Below are 17,310 nucleotides of genomic sequence, written 5' to 3'. Positions count from 1 at the left end.
CTGTATAGGTCCAGTTCTATTACTGACAATATCTGCTCGTACTATCCTATCACGTATGTTACTAGCTCTTTTGAAGCACATCATAGGTGGTTGTCTAAATTCCACCACTTGTGGATAAGATTTTGATACCACATGCCAGTGTTTATTGATGATCCCTCTCAGTCTCTGAGTCCATGGATGATACTTGACTACAAGTGGAATCCATGGTTCTTTTAATGGTTTATCCTGCTGTATTGTCTCAACTCTATTCCTTTGTTCCTTTAATAAATGATCGGGATAACCTCTGTCCCTAAATTTCTGGGTCATCTCATCTAGTCTTTCCTTGCTATAATTCTGTTTTGCCCACTATGCGTTCAAGAACAATCCTCAATAACGTCAGAAAAAATTCACGTTCCGCATTTTTGTAGTGACTTGATTGTAACAGTGTGTGAATTGCTTTCAAACCTTTCTCATGTGATATAGATGTGTATAAATTACATACATCAAAGGTGACAAGTATATCATATACTTTCTAATATTGGGTACTGCTAAGCCCTTATCGGTTTTAGAGTGAATGAGTATTCTAAGTTGTTTTCCAACCCAGATAAACCAGAGAATGGAAAACTGTAGGGTTTTCAGAGGTGGGACACAGGCCATGTTCTGCTGGCACACCAGCTGTCAACAAATGCCATTTTTTAGTTGCCTTGTTGCCGCACTGTACCTTTTAATGAAAAATAGGTTTCAGACGCATCTTGCACGACTTACCTGCTAGGCATAGCCTACACACTTCCTACCTTGGCCGCCAAAGAAGAGTGATAGCAGAAAGTGGGACTCTGCTTCGTTACTGGCTGCCTGCATACTGTACCTCACTGCTGCTGTGCTGCTCCTTCTTCAGACTGCCACAAATAAGAAAGGTATGTGAATGGACTGGATGTTGGAAGGAGGATGTTGTGCTTTTAAGATGGGGGAAAAGAGCACTCTGTTTAGATTGAAGGTGGGGGAGGTTGGTGAGTCTGAGAGGATGGAGGCATGAACACTGTTACAAGTTTGGAGAGGGGGAATGATGGTGAACTTGGGGAGATTGGGGAATGAGCACTGGCAACCATTTTGGGGGTGGGGAGGATGGTAAGCTTGGGAGGATGGTGAAATGGGCACTGTGAAAAGTTTGAGGGTGGGGGAGGATGGCAAGCCTGCATGTAATTGCTGGGGAGATGATGATCAACAAACTTTCTGACAGGCCCGTCTTAGTCATCATTTTCTATGCCTGGTATAGGCGGAGAAAATGGTCTAAATGTAAGCTAGCTAGGAAAAATAGTCATCTATATGGAAGATATGGAAAAATGTCTATCTATCAAGTAGTCATCTAATATTCCTCAACAAAAGAGGGAAGTTCTGGGCATATAAAGTATACTGTACATTGGTGTTAGGCTTACCCCTGGATAATGGAGGGGCAAATTATGCCATACGTATAGGAAAATTATGTTTCAAAGAGTCTAAAGCATCAGTAGATATGTTAAGAGAGAGGGTTTCTCTCTTACAGGTATTTAGTTTATAACTAGATAGATTGCCAATATGTTTCCAAAAGATAATGTAGGTTGGGCAGGGTAATATGAGGATGGGTTAAGGGTAATAATGCATCATCTGCAAAAAGTCATTTATAACTCTTTATCTCTGACTAGAATCCTATTAATATCAGGATGCATTGCAAACTATTCGCAGTTCTGAGTGGTTCAATACATAAAACAAAAAGTAGGGAAGAAAAGGGCTGGCCCTGTTTTAAAGCGGCAGAGAAGTATATAGTGATCTTATTACTGCAAAGAACGGACCATTTAAGCCACAGGCTTCCAAAATTAAAAACATAATAGGACAGGCCAGGTGATGATAGACCTTTTATGCATCTAAGCATAATCGGCTGCATGAATAAGATCAGCCGCCCTCCTAGTGTTACCACCTTATTGCCTATGAAGAAGGAAACCTACTTCATCCTTGTGGATAAGGTTTAGGAGTCATATGGTCAGCAATAATTTCTGAAAAATGTGAATCACTTAATACCAAGTACTGCTCACTACCTTCTCCACTACTTATCCTGTTAACCTACCAAAGATATACCACCAGCCAGCACATATCAAGATTGCCTTGCTATTGAATTGTCCTCCATGGTACATTTGACTCTTATTGCAGGCTTGAAGACAGTTTTTTCTTTGGTGGGTCGGGTATCTTTCTTCCATAGAAGTGCACCCTGGCCTGTGCACTCTATATAATCCCCTATCCCAGGATAGCAATGAGTGGGAAGAAATGGGGGGGGGGGACCCTGGAAAATCTAGTTTCGAAAATAGAAATAAATGATTTAGAGGACAGAAATCACAAAATGGAATAACAAAAATATAACAAAAAGGGAACCATGATTAAAAGACTAAAAAAGAAAAGAAAAAGAAAAGAGAAATAATAGCATTGATACAAATGACAATAGGAAAAAAACTGTGATCAAAAGAACTGTGAAACAGGATTTTTTTTCAGGTCCGCAAAAAGGGAAATATAAAAGGGGAAGTAGAGGGGGAAACTCACCAAAAAGAAAAAGCAACAAGAAGTAAGGAAAGAAATGGAAGAGGTGACCATGGGGCAAAAAATATATAATTTAAGTAGACATAATCTGACCAAGGGGGGAAATCAAATCCTTTAAAAGGGCTTAAAATTTGCCCCAACCACCTTCTTTAAAAAAATGGAGGCATTTAAGTTGGCACTTAAGAAATATTTTATGAAAAAAACTATAAAGAGAATGGATAGGGACAATGAAGATAATATACAACTTGAGGACAATTATAAACATTCTGGTCTAAAGTCCAAATACCACCCATTACAAGAATACTATCTGGCTTTTAATACTTTCATGAATCAAGTAAGTAAAGATATAAAGAAAGTAAAAAATAAATAAAAAAAATTAATATATGCGCAATATCATGAAAATAGAAAAAGATGCTATTATTGCAATGCAAGAAAACAATAACATCATTATCCGCCTGGCAGATAAGGGTGGAGGCATAGTCATTAGAGATGTCCCGAACTATTCGCCGGCGAATAGTTCCCGGCGAACATAGCTTGTTCGCGTTCGCCGCTGCGGGCGAACATATACGATGTTCGGTCCGCCTCCTATAAGTCATCATTGAGCAAACTTTGACCCTCTACCTCACAGTCAGCAGACACATTCCAGCCAATCAGCATACCCTCCCTCCCAGACCCTCCCACCGCCTATCAAAAAGCAAGGACAGCATCCATCTTAGATTCATTCTGAATTCTGAAGCAAATTTATTGTTTAACTAGTTCCCTTTCCAGATATGTTGATCAATATTTACAACCATGTGCCCAATCCCTCCCAACATATCTAAAAGACACCGAACACACTTTGAAAATACTAAACAGTGTAGAATGTAAATCAGGATATACAATGGGAACATTAGAATAATTGGGAGAACACGTCTATAATATTCAGAGAAAAATAAGGGGCATTATTTGTCAAGGCATTATATAGACAAACATGGAGGGAAGTTTGAAGGGTCCATATTCTGTGGGGTAGAAATAATAAAGATGAATGAGATGAATGAGCGGGGGTGGGGGGAATTTTATTAAGAGCATGGCAAGTGCAGAAACAAAATGGATTTTTAATATGGACACATTGACACCAAAGGGCTTAAAAGCAGAAATAGAGTTGTTAGCTTTCAATTAAAAAAAGAATAAAGGATTATAGATAATAGGAAAGAATAGGAGGAGGCTGTGGGAAGTTTTTTATTATTATTTTTTGCTTTGTGCCTGTAAGCTAAAGGTGGCATGTGAAGAGTTAAGATAAGGAGTTGAAGGAGGTATATAAGGAGGGTATCGGGAAGTTGCAGAGCTATTCCCTAGCGAAGGACCACGCAATGTCCGAAACGCGTTGAATTTTGGCACCTATAGCGATTAATAGCTCGGATAGTGATGTCACTAGGTTGCTCCTTGCTAGCGCGAACTTTCAAGACTTACCAACACAGAGTGTCGCCACCGGCCAGGGCGCACTCCTATGGAAGAAAGATACCCAACCCACCAAAAAACCCTGTCTTCAAGCCTGCAATAAGAGTCAAAAGTACTACGGAGGACAATTTAATAGCAAGGTAATCTTGATTGTCATATTGATTTGTGCTAGTGGTATATCTTTGGCAGGTTAACAGGATAAGTAGCGGAGAAGGTAGTGTGCAGTACTTGGTATTAAGTGATTCACATTGTATATTTGTCAGCAGCAGTTTTTGTGGTACTGCTGTGGTACTGCAGCATAATCAGTAGGGAGCGCAAGCACCAGTGGAAGAGTATAGAATACATTTCAGAAAAATCTTAAAATCTGAATTAAAGAGAACAATTGGTCTTATAATTGGCACAGACAAGATTATCTTTTCCAGGCCCTGGAATCAAATTAATATAACACTGTGACATAGTAAGGGGAACGGGAGAACCTGTCATAAAGGTATTAAATACTTTCAATAAATTAGGGGTATTCATGATGAAAAGTATAGTATGCTGTCAGGACCTGAGGATTTACCATTACGAAGTCACTGTATGACTTCATCAATCTCGACGATGCACATTGGGGCATTTAGCGAGGTCTGGATATCATGAGATAAAGTAGGAAGATTACAAGAGTGAAATAATTGCTTCGATAATGAGTCTCTGTCAGTGGTATTAACGGGGAGATTGACAGGGAGAAATGGGGTTATACAGTTGAAACCAGAAGTTTACATACACTATATAAAAAGACACATATGCATGTTTTTCTCAATATCTGACATGAAATCAGAATAAACCTTTCCTGTTTTTGGTCGATTAGGATTTCCATAATTATTATTAATTTAAGGCATTTTAATTACTTTTTGATATTCTTCCACGAGCTTCTCACAATAGTTGGTCAGAATTCCTCCTGATAAAACTGGTGTAACTGAGCCATGCTTGTTGGTCGCCTTACTCGCACCTGCCTTTTCAGCTTTGCCCATAAATTTTCAATAGGATTGAGATCAGGGCTTTGTGATGGCCACTCCAAAACATTGACTTTGTTATCCTTGAGCCACTTTGTAACCAGTTTGGCAGTATGCTTCGGGGCATTGTCAATTTGAAAGCTTTAATTTCCTGGCTGATGTCTTGAGATGTTGCTTCAGTATTTCCACATAATCTTCTTTCCTTATGATGCCATCTATTTTGTGAAGTGCACCAGTCCCTCCTGCAGCAAAACAACCTCACAACATGATGCTGCCACCCCCGTGTTTCACAGTTGGGATGGTGTTCTTAGGCTTCCAAACTTCTCCCTTTTTCCTCCAAACGTAACGATGGTCATTATGGCCAAAAAGTTCAATATTAGTTTCCTCAGACCACAGGACATGTCTCCAAAAATGTAGGTCTTTGTTCCTGTGTGCATTTGCAAACATTAATCAGTTTTTTTTATGTTTCTTCATGGCTTCTTCCTGGCAGAGTGGCCTTTCAGCCCATGTTGATACAGTGCTCGTTTCACTGTGGATATTGACACAATCTTACCAACTTCTGCCATCATCTTCACAAGGTCTTTTGCTTTTGTTCTTGGGTTGATATACACATGTCAGAATAAATGACGTTCATCTCTGGAACACAGAACCCATCTCCTTCCTGAGCGGTATGATGGCTGGACATTCCCCTCTTGTTTGTACTTGCATATAATTGTTTGCACAGATGAACGAGGCACCTTCAGGTATCTTGAAATTGCACCCAAGGTTGAGCCAGACTTGTGCAAATCCACAATTCTCTTTCTGATATCTTGGCTGATTTCTTTAGACTTGTCCATGATGCTACACAAAGAAGCAGTGTGTTTCAGGTGTGCATTTAAATACATCCACAGGTGTGTCTCTAATAACATGAAATCATCATATGGGCAGTCCAGAATTGTTTAAAGGCATAGTAATCTCAGTGTATGTAAAATTTTGACTTTGCAGAAAGTAATAAAAATGCCTTAAAACATTGTCTCTCTCATTATTCTGGCATTTGGCAAATAATAATAATTATGGTAATCCTAACTGACCAAAAACAGGTTTATTCTGATTTCATGTCAGATATTGAGAAAAACAAAGTAACCATCTTCCTTTCTGAGAGCATATGGCACAGATTGATCCACCCTTTCCCTAAGTTGCCTGGCCAGCAATGAGTGGGTTTTATTACCCCTGTTGTGATATCTTTGTCATATGTATAACAGTAGCCTCTAAGTTTTCTGTAAAGCTAGATCTCTTTATGAAGCACTGGAGGCCCTTTCAGGCTAAAAGATTAATTTATTCTACTCACAATAATCAATTAAAACAAGGCATGTTAGATATAAAATTCCGGTTTCCCAGAGTCCGCCCGACCTAGGCTTCGTCCCTCCTTCTTCAGGGGTGTCCGGAAACAATAATTTAGGTGCCTGCATAAACGACAGTTTCACATGATGAATGAGCGTTTTGCTTGTTCATTGGGTGATCATCTGCATCTTTAGATGGGCAGATTGTCAGGAAAGTGTATCAATAGTATTTACTTACTACACTCCCCTTCAAAAAGGAGTAAGTAGAGATGAAACCTTTATAAGAGGGGTTAAGAACTAGAACACAACTTAGTGAACTGGTAAACTGAATATCAAGAAAATCTGTAGAAACCATCAGGAAAGCTCAAAAATTTGCATTATAATAATAATATCTTAAGAATACTGCTAGTCCACATAGGTGAAAAAAAATCAAACACTGCAAAGTTCCCATGGGGTGCAAGCCCGCTGGTACAAGCCCGCTGGAACCCGAGAGGTTACATGAGTATGGGTGTTTCCATTTAGGATGCATCGGTTGCCAGACTGGTGCAGGAGTCTGAGGAGGAGAAGGTAATTCCCAATCTGCAATGTTCATGGGCTGAACAAAAAGACTGCATGCCTTTATGGGCTTATAGAAAGATGGATCATCCATTTCTTCTAGCAATAAGAGAAAAGGGAAAACCACTTGGTACAATATTTTCTTATCTCTAAGGAGAGACAGTAGTAGATGGAGTGTGCACCTTTTTTGAAGTGTGGCCCAAGAGAGATCAGGATACACTTGCACGTGAGCGCTGTGGAAGTCAATAAAGCGCATGGTCTATGCTTTCATCACGATAGCTTCTTTCAATTAAAAATTATGCACCCTACAGATGACATCTCTTGAGATAGTCGAAGACCATTTAGGGAGTAGGACCTGGTGAGTTTTTTTCACTGTGGTGATTCTCCCAAAATGGAGTTAAAAAGAATCCCCAGGTCTTTTAGTCCTTGTTGTCTGCTGCCTCAGGGAACCCCCATACTCTAATGTGATTACGAGACGTCTGTTGTCCTGGTCTTAGGCCTCTTTCACACTTGCGTTGTCCGGATCCGGCGTGTACTCCACTTGCCGGAATTACATGCCGGATCCGGAAAAACGCAAGTGTACTGAAAGCATTTGAAGACGGATCCGTCTTCAAAATGCTTTCAGTGTTACTATGGCACCCAGGACGCTATTAAAGTCCTGGTTGCCATAGTAGGAGCGGGGAGCGGGGGAGCGGTATACTTACCATCCGTGCGGTTCCCGGGGCGCTCCAGAATGGCGTCAGAGCGCCCCATGCGCATGGATGACGTGCCATGCGATCACGTCATCCATGCTCCTGGGGCGCCCTGACGTCACTCTGGAGCGCCCCGGGAGCCGCACGAATGGTAAGTATGCTGCTCCACCGCTCCCCGCTACACTTTACCATGGCTGCCAGGACTTTAGCTTCCCGGCAGCCATGGTAACCACTCTAAAAAAGCTAAACGTCGGATCCGGCAATGCGCCGAAACGACGTTTAGCTTAAGGACCGGATCCGGATCAATGCCTTTCAATGGGCATTAATTCCGGATCCGGCCTTGCGGCAAGTCTTCAGTTTTTTTGGCCGGAGCAAAAAGCGCAGCATGCTGCGGTATTTACTCCGGCCCAAAAACGTTCCGTTCCGGAACTGAAGACATCCTGATGCATCCTGAACGGATTTCACTCCATTCAGAATGCATTAGGATAATCCTGATCAGGATTCTTCCGGCATAGAGCCCCGACGACGGAACTCTATGCCGGAAGACAATAACGCAGGTGTGAAAGAGCCCTTAGAAATAACGATTACCCTCCTTCAGGACAATGGATTGTGAAGCCATCCTGGAGAGTCTGGACATATCTACGCAGATCATCATGTTCTCCCTTTAAAGTATCCATCCTTTTAGCGATTACAGTACATTTAAAGAGGACCTTTCACCACTCCTGACATATCTGTTTTAATACCTACATGCATTCCCCATGTAATAACAATTTTGGAGCATCTATTCTTATGACTCTATGTTCTGCCATTCCTTTATTATTTCTACTAGAAGTAGATTTATTATTATTATTGGGGGCCTATAAATGCCTGACTATTTAAATACACACACACCTTCTGACGAGGCAAGCAGGTGGAACGCAGGTCAAGGTGGACTTTCCAGTCTAGCGTTGCGACGTTACATTCTTATCATGTCGCAGGGTATGTACCTTTTGGATTAAATTTTTGTTTTCAGTTTTTTCTTTATTTATTTGGGGATATTGTTTATTTTACCATTTCCAAAAATACTCTGTCAGTTTTTGTGCATCTTTGTATTGGGAGATGTGAAATACTATTTATCTGCTGTTACCATACATAAGGTTTTGGTAATACTGTCTAGCATTCACTACCTACCATTCATTTATATTTTTGCAAATGTTTTGACACATTATCATCTTTTTATTATTTTTTCTCTATTTATACACATGCCCGTTGTGACATGATTTGTAGATTGCACCGCTGTGTGCACTCTGCATTATTGGGGTTCTCGTCAATAATATACAGCAACATCAGATATTTTTTTAGTAATGAACCTTTGATACTTTTATTCTTCTGCTTGCTCTTTTTTCCTTTGTAGTTTATGATAATTTGCAGGGGAAAGGGTCTTTATTAGATCAGTGTTGGCATATGTAGGTATTATTAAAGGCAGAGCTCCCTACCTGCTTTTAGCCGTGATCGGTTCAAGGAAGGCAAGAAGCCTGTGGGATCCACAGACTCCAGACAAGCATGATGCTGGGAAAGCTCTCTATGGCAGGAGGAAGGCTCCCAGCGTCTGTGGCTGCATGAGAGGAGCGGATCAAATAATCATCCAAGGTATGAGTGTGGCAGTAATGGGGGTCTTTATCAGTGGAGCCTTCTATTTTTCTCCCATAGGGATGGAGGCTGATGCCAGCAGATTCTCTTTTACAGCCGTGGTGAGCAGGAGCTCCTGAATTGCACAGCCATCTTCCTTGTGAACCAGCGATATGTGGTATTTTAATGCTGTTCCTGTTGCTTCACCCTACACTTGTCATGCTGTGTTGTACCAGAAATGTGTCTTCACTTGGGTGACAGAAGGCTCAAGTTGAATTTAGCACTGTATATGACTTTGTGATATGCGGTGTGATCAGGTTTACATTGCCTGGCCCTGTCAATTAAAATGCAAGGGTGCAGCAATTGCAAAGAGAGCTGAATCTCTAGAAGTAACGGCAAGGGCCCCATTGCTCCCAGAGACTCATTTGCACATATTAAAACATCAGTTTTCTCAGCAATGTGGGCACAGATATGAACATGGGACCAACACAGATGCCATTGCCAGTCTCATAGGTACAAATCTGATGCACTTTAAGTGCAGGTCACTAGATCTTGACTGCACACTGATTGTGTAGATAAATGGAGCCACAGGACACCCTAGGTAGCAGTGAAGAAATGGACAGGGCAGGCAGGCTGGGTATTTGACAGGAACACGAGCAAGGTAAACAGACAGGGTTAACTTAAGCATGAACAGATCTGAAACTGGAAATGTAGGAGCACACAGGCAGGGTGGGTAGAGGGCTGAGGCACAGACAGGGACATATGAAGGATAAATGCAAGAGATTTGCAATAAAACAAGCATTCAACACCTTTTCTAGTCACCAGGAACCTTAGAACGTTTGGAGAGGGATTCTTAAATACCCAGGGACCCCTAGCCTTTGGCAGGGGAAGGATTTGGAATTGCACACACTGGCCCTTTAAGTGACTGGAGGTGAGCATGTGCACTAAGGGGACCAAGCATAGAGTATTAGGCAGAAGCATGAAGACAGCAGCATGGTGAGTAGTGCAACGTTTGTGCAAAGGGCCTTGGTGGCCATGGACAGCTTCAAAATCTAGTGAAATGTAGAAAGAAACTATTCACCCATTATGAGACATAATGCTATAGCATTTAGCTTTCTGCTTTGTTAAAAGTGACTTTGCTGACCAAGTTGTCCCTTGCCTCTCAAGTGTTGAGTGTTCCATGACTTTTACTCCTGTTCCGGGACATGCTTCAAATGGTCATTCAGGCTTTCAGCCTACGTTCTTATTGATTTCATCTGAAAGCTTTTGCTGAGCCCTTGGTGACATTCACTATTACAGGCAGGGTCTTAGGTTTCAGCAGAACCTAATCTCTCAAACTACAGCATCTATCATTTCAGGTGACCCAGACCAAAGAGCAGCATGCACGCCCCGTGTACTCTGACACTCAGTGGGGGGTATCAGCTGCCAATTAGTACTCCTCATCCACTGCATTAAGCCTGACTGGGGAGAGGTTGTCCAGCACTCCAAACATGCTGTCAAAGAGAGGAGACACATGGGATGACAGGAGCTCCACAGAAAGCTTCATTTGGCTCTGACTCAAGTTCAAGCTTGAATAACAAATGCAGGAACAAAAACACACAACCGTTCTTAAGAAAACATAGTTGGAATGAGCTTAATGTTAAAGGTGTCAAGTTGTTGTTTTTTTCATGTCATGTAAGCAAATTGTTTATGGATGGGCTATACAGATCTGCTGACAGGAGCGTAATGGAGGATCACCAGGAAGGCAGATATTGGGATTCCTGAGATGGCCTTGTGAGGGTAAAAGTATATAAGAAACCGCATGGCTCCAGCCAATGTTTGCTTCCTCATGCTCCACTGAAAGAGGTTCCAAACATATAATTATATAGTGCAAGTCTTAACTGCAAATGAGGAGGATAGAGTATAATTATGTTAGGTGAAGGCAATAAGATACTGCTGTATACTAAGTGGTTATAATAATGCACTAGAATATTCAGACCTACAAATTTGTGTATGTACATAATAATGATAACAGTTGCTCAATGGTTAGCATCTTGCTTTGCAACATTGGCGTCCTGGATTTAAATCCGACCAAGGGTGCTTTTCCTTCAGGTACACTCCCCTACCGTAAAATTATAGTGAAAGGTTAATTTGGAATTTGTTGAAAGGGAACAATGTGAGTGACTGTAATCTCTGTACAGCACTGTGGAATATGTTTTCTTGATGATTCTTCATGTGTTTTTATCTTTACCTTGTTTTCTGACCAAAATTAGGAGTATATACAGTATTTACACTATAGATTGTTACACACATGCCCAAAATATGTGTTTTACTTATACAAAATATTTTTTTATTCATTTTTGTCCTTAATCCCCTGCTTTCCCTAGCAAAGCTATATATTTAAAGAGGCTTTCCAGAAATAAATATTGATAACCAATCCTGGAATTAACACAGCTCTATATACTGTGTCATGGCTGGGGTCCGTGGCCTACCTCCAATAGAGGCAAACCACACAGCTGCTATGGGGCCGTGGGGGAAAAGGGGTCCACAGTGAAGCAAAGGCCCCACTCCCTAATTATACTCATTACTTTCCAGCCTTAATATATTATCCCTATCATAAGTGAAGAATGCTGGAGGACCATTTAGTAAAGAAACTGGACAAAGAATGGTGCCGTTCCCAGAGTAGTTAGGAGCATCTGCCAGGACCTGTGATGACATAATCTTCCACATCAAAGGTCCTGTACATCTAGTAAAGGACCTGCACAGACCATGGTGTAGTTCCTAGGTTAGATAGGAGCATTTGCAAGGACCTGTGATGACATCATTATCATCATATGTCCTGTACATCTAGAAAAGGAACTGCACAGAGCATCATCACAGGTCCTTCAACCCCCAATAGCTATTATTTGCACCCCATTCCCTATTTTAACTCATATATATATATATATATATATAAAGATAGAAAAACGGACTGCACTCCCAAGGATCTTCAGTGAAAAAAAAAGGTTTATTCACCCATAGGTGGCACAAGCGACGTTTCGGCTCTCACATGAGAAAGGCTCATGTGAGAGCCGAAACGTCGCTTGTGCCACCTATGGGTGAATAAACCTTTTTTTTCACTGAAGATCCTTGGGAGTGCAGTCCGTTTTTCTATCTTTGTATTAGTGGGTAAGCACCAGTTACCATATCCGGATATTGCACCCGCTTTACCTTATTTTATTTTGGTCGGTGGTGCTGCCAGTTATTTATTTTTCTTATATATATATATATATATATATATATATATATATATCTATATGTATATATATATATCATATATATAAAAAAATGTATATAAAATGTTGTCTGTCTAGACGTCTGTCTGTCTGGATGTTCTTTATGCGTGACCAAACAACTGGACCGATCTTCACCAAATTTGGCACACAGGTTCATCAGGTGTCTGGGAATGATTTAGACTGGGTCTCAGCTCTCTAGGACTTACTGTTCCTGATATATATATATATATATATATATATATATATATAAAAAATACCTGCATTAGCCAATAGAAGCCAGCAAGCCTTTCGCTTAAATCCGAACTGCCATTTGCACAGTCACATGTCCCTTATTAGCCAATAGAAGCTTGCAGGTCCTACTCCAGGTTTTCCATAACAACTGATCACAGGTTTTAGCAGTTTGCAGGTCCTTAAATATTCAGTCAGATGACGTGTGTCACTATGAAGCCACTATGAAGATCACTGTTAAAGCGGTGGTCAATGTTAAAGGAGCGAGCACTGTGGAGGTCACTGTTAAATGGGTGGGCACTCTAAACGTCACTGTTAAAGGGGCGGTCACTGTTAAAGTGGCAGGCACTGTGGAGGTCACTGTTAAAGAGGCAGTCACCATTAAAGGGGCAGGCACTGTGGAGGTCACTGTTAAAGGGGAGGGCACTGTAGAGGTCACTGTTAAAAGGGGGGCACTGTGGAAGTCAGTGTAAAAGGGGGGCCACTGTGGAGGTCACTGTTAAAGAGGCAAAAACTGTGGAGGTCACTGTTAAAGGGGCGGACACTGTAAAGGTCACTGTTAAAGGGGCAGGCACTGTTAAAGGGGCGGGCACTGTGGAGGTCACTGTTAAAGGGGCGGCCACTGTGGAGGTCACTGTTAAAAAGGCAAGCCATGTGGAGGTCACTGTTAAAGGGGCAGTCACTATTAAAGGAATGGGTAATGTGTAGGTCTCTGTTAATGGGGCGGGCACTGTGGAGGTCACTGCTAAAGGGATGGGCACTGTGGAGGTCACTGCTAAAGGAACGGCCACTGTGAAGGTCAATGTTAAAGGGGCGGCCACTGTGGAGGTCACTGTTAAAGGGGTGGGCACTGTGGAGATCACTGTTAAAGGGGCAGGCACTGTGTAGGTCATTGTTAAAGGGGCGGGTACTGTAGAGGTCACTGTTATGGGGTATACTGTTGATATCTTTTTACGACACACGGAAACATGAAATGAAATATACTCGTGCGAAGCCGGGTCCTTCTGCTAGTATCACACAATAACCATAATATATTACTGACCACATATATATGTGCACACTGCATTTATTATACTTTGTATATACCTTTATTATACCTTGTACGTCTCACATCAGAACACTGCTTTCTCTCTCTCTCTAGATATATATATATATCTATATTATATATATGCAACTGTATATAATATATATATATATATATATATATATATAGATATATTGGGCAGACTAGATGGGCCAAATGATTCTTATCTGCCGACACATTCTATGTTTCTATGTTTCTATATATATATATATAAATATATTAGATGCAGTGTGTTAAGATATATAGTGTATATACAGTGCTGCCCATAATTATTCATACCCCTGGCAAATTTTGACTTAAAGTTACTTTTATTCAGCCAGCAAGTCATTTTTTGGACGGGAAATGACATAGGTGTCAACCAAAAGATAATAAGACGATGTACAAGAGTCATTATTGTGGAAAAAAAAATATTTCTCAGCTTTTATTTACATTTGAGCAAAAAGTGTCCAGTCCAAAATTATTCATACCCTTCTCAATAATGAATAGACAATTGAGCTCCAAATCTTTCAGGTTGGAGGGTCTTCTTTCCATCACCCTGATCTTTAGCTCCCTCCACAGATTCTCAATTGGATTCAAGTCTGGAATCCGGCTGGGCCACTCTAAAACGTTAATGTTGTTGTCTGCTAAGCATTTCTTCACCACTTTTGCAGTGTATATCTGTAAAGAATAAATCGAGGCAACTGGACGTACTGTTGCAGTGTGTTTTGGGTCATTGTCATGCTGAAATGTCCACTGGTGCCCAAGTTTCTCTGCAGACTGCCTGATGTTGTCGTTGAGAATCCTTATGTATTGCTCTTTTTTCATGGTGCCGTTTACTGTGATTAGGTTCCCTGGTCCATTGGCTGAAAAACACCCCCAAAGCATTAGGTTCCCACCACCATGTTTGACAGTGGGGATGGTGTTCTTTGGGTTGAAGGCGTCTCCTTTTTTTTTTACGCCAAATGAAGGAAACATCATTGTGACCAAACAATTAAATTTTTGTTTCATCTGAACATAACACAGAAGACCAGAAGTCTTCTTCTTTGTCCAGATGAGCTTTTGCAAAGGCCAAGTGAGCTTTTGTGTGCCTTATCTGGAGAAGTGGCGTCCTCCTTGGTCTGCATCCGTGGAACCCAGCAGTGTGCAGTGTCCGTTAGATTGTCTGCCTTGAGACATTGCCACCAGCAGAGCCCAGATTCACCAGGATGACCTTGGTGGCGATTCTTGGATTCTTTTTCACCTCTCTAACTATCCTCCTGGCCAGCACAGGTGTCACTTTTGGCTTCCGACCATGTCCTCTGAGATTTTCTACAGTGCGGAATATCTTGTATTTTTTGCTCAAATGTAAATAAAAGCTAAGAAATGTTTATTTATTTTTTTCCACAATAATGCCTCTTGTACATCGTCTTATTATCTTTTGGGAGACACCTATGTCATTTCCTGGCAAAAAATTATTTGTTGGTTGAATAAAAGTAACTTTAAGTCAAAATTTGCCTGGGGTATGAATAATTATGGGCAGCACTGTATATACTATGACATAGTGGGAATAACTGAGACATGGTTGGATGATAGCTATGACTGGGTGGTTAACGTACAGGGTTACAGTCTGTTTAGAAAGGATTGTTAAATCCTGTCTAAAGCCCATAATCCGGGAAGATATAAGTGAGGGACATGAACATGTGGAGTCACTGTGGTTAAAAATACATATAGGCAAAAACAATAATAAAATACTGATAGGAGTTTGTTATAAGCCACCTAATATACTACTAGAGTCCCCAGAAAATCTATTATTAAAGGAGATAGATGAGGCAGCAAGTCATAATGAGGTTGTTATTATGGGGGACTTCAACTACCCAGATATAGACTGGGAAACTAAAACCTGTACATCTCATAAGGGAAACAAGTTCTTGGGAATAACTAAAGACAACTACCTTTCCCTACTGTTTCAGGATCCGACTATAGGGATGTCCACACTGGATTTAGTACTAACCAATAGACCTGACAGAAAAATAGATGTGCAGGTTGAGGGACACCTGGGAAATAGTGACCATAAAATAATAACCTTCCAATTGTTAGTCAAAAGAGTCTTTCTTCAGGGAGCAAAAGAGCAAAGTTTGACCAGCTAAGAGAGGCCATTGGCCTAACTAACTGGGACAAAGTCCTTAAAAATAAAAATGCAGCCACAAAATGGGATATTTTTAAAAGCATCCTAAACTCTAATTGTGAGAACTACATGCCTTATGGGGATAAAAGGGTGATGCACAAGAAAAAAACTATGTGTATAAATAGAAATGTAAAGGAAGCAATGAAGGACAAAAAGAAAGCATTTCATTCACTACACAGGGGGGCAGCCGAGGAAGCATTGAAATACTATAAGGAAAAAAGTAGAATACACTCACCTAAAGATTTATTAGGAACACCTGTTCTTTTTCTCATTAATGCGATTATCTAGTCAACCAATCACATGGCAGTTGCTTCAATGCATGTAGGGTTGTGGTCCTGGTCAAGACAATCTCCTGAACTCCAAACTGAATGTCAGAATGGGAAAGAAAGGTTGGCTACAACAGCAGAAGACCCCACCAGGTACCACTCATCTCCACTACAAATAGGAAAAAGAGGCTACAATTTGCACAAGCTCACCAAAATTGGACTGTTGAAGACTGGAAAAATGTTGCCTGGTCTATTTGGCATAAACAGAATGAGAACATGTATCCATTATGCCTTGTTACCACTGTGCAGGCTGGTAGTGGTAGTGTAATGGTGTGGGGGATGTTTTCTGGGTACACTTTAGGCCCCTTAGTGCCAATTGGCCATCGTTTAAATGTCACAGGCTGCCTGAGCATTGTTTCTGACCATGTCCATCCCTTCATGACCACCATGTACCCATCCTCTGATGGCTACTTCCAGCAGGATAATGCACCATGTCACAAAGCTCGAATCATTTCAAATTGGTTTCTTGAACATGACAATGAGTTCACTGTACTAAAATGGCCCCCAGAGTCACCAGATCTCAACCCAATAGAGCATCTTTGGGATGTGGTGGAACGGGAGCTTCATGCCCTGGATGTACATCCCTCAAATCTCCATCAACTACAAGATGCTATACTATCAATATGGGCCAACATTTCTAAAGAATGCTATCAGCACCTTGTTGAATCAATGCCACGTAGAATTAAGGCCGTTCTGAAGGCAAAAGGGGGTCCAATACCGTATTAGTAATGTTGTTCCTAATAATTCTTTAGGTAAGTGTATATAAAAGATAAATAAAAGCAGCCAAACTAGAGACAGAGAGATTAACTGCCAAAGAGAGTAAAACTAACCCTAAAATGTTCTTCAATTATATACATGGCAAAATGTAGGTTTTCTAAGAGATGCTATCTTGGAGGGATCGGTCATGCCAAACTAATTTATTTAGTTTCTATGAGGAGGTAAGTTCTAGACTTGACAGCAGCGAATCAATGGATGACGTACAGTACAGACCAAAAGTTTGGACACACCTTCTCATTCAAAGAGTTTTCTTTATTTTCATGACTATGAAAATTGTAGATTCACACTGAAGGCATCAAAACTATGAATTAACACATGTGGAATTATATACAAAACAAAAAAGTGTGAAACAAC

This window comes from Bufo gargarizans, chromosome 4 (assembly GCF_014858855.1).
Source record: "Bufo gargarizans isolate SCDJY-AF-19 chromosome 4, ASM1485885v1, whole genome shotgun sequence".
Taxonomy (NCBI): Eukaryota; Metazoa; Chordata; class Amphibia; order Anura; family Bufonidae; genus Bufo; species Bufo gargarizans.
This window is presented reverse-complemented; position numbering follows the sequence as displayed.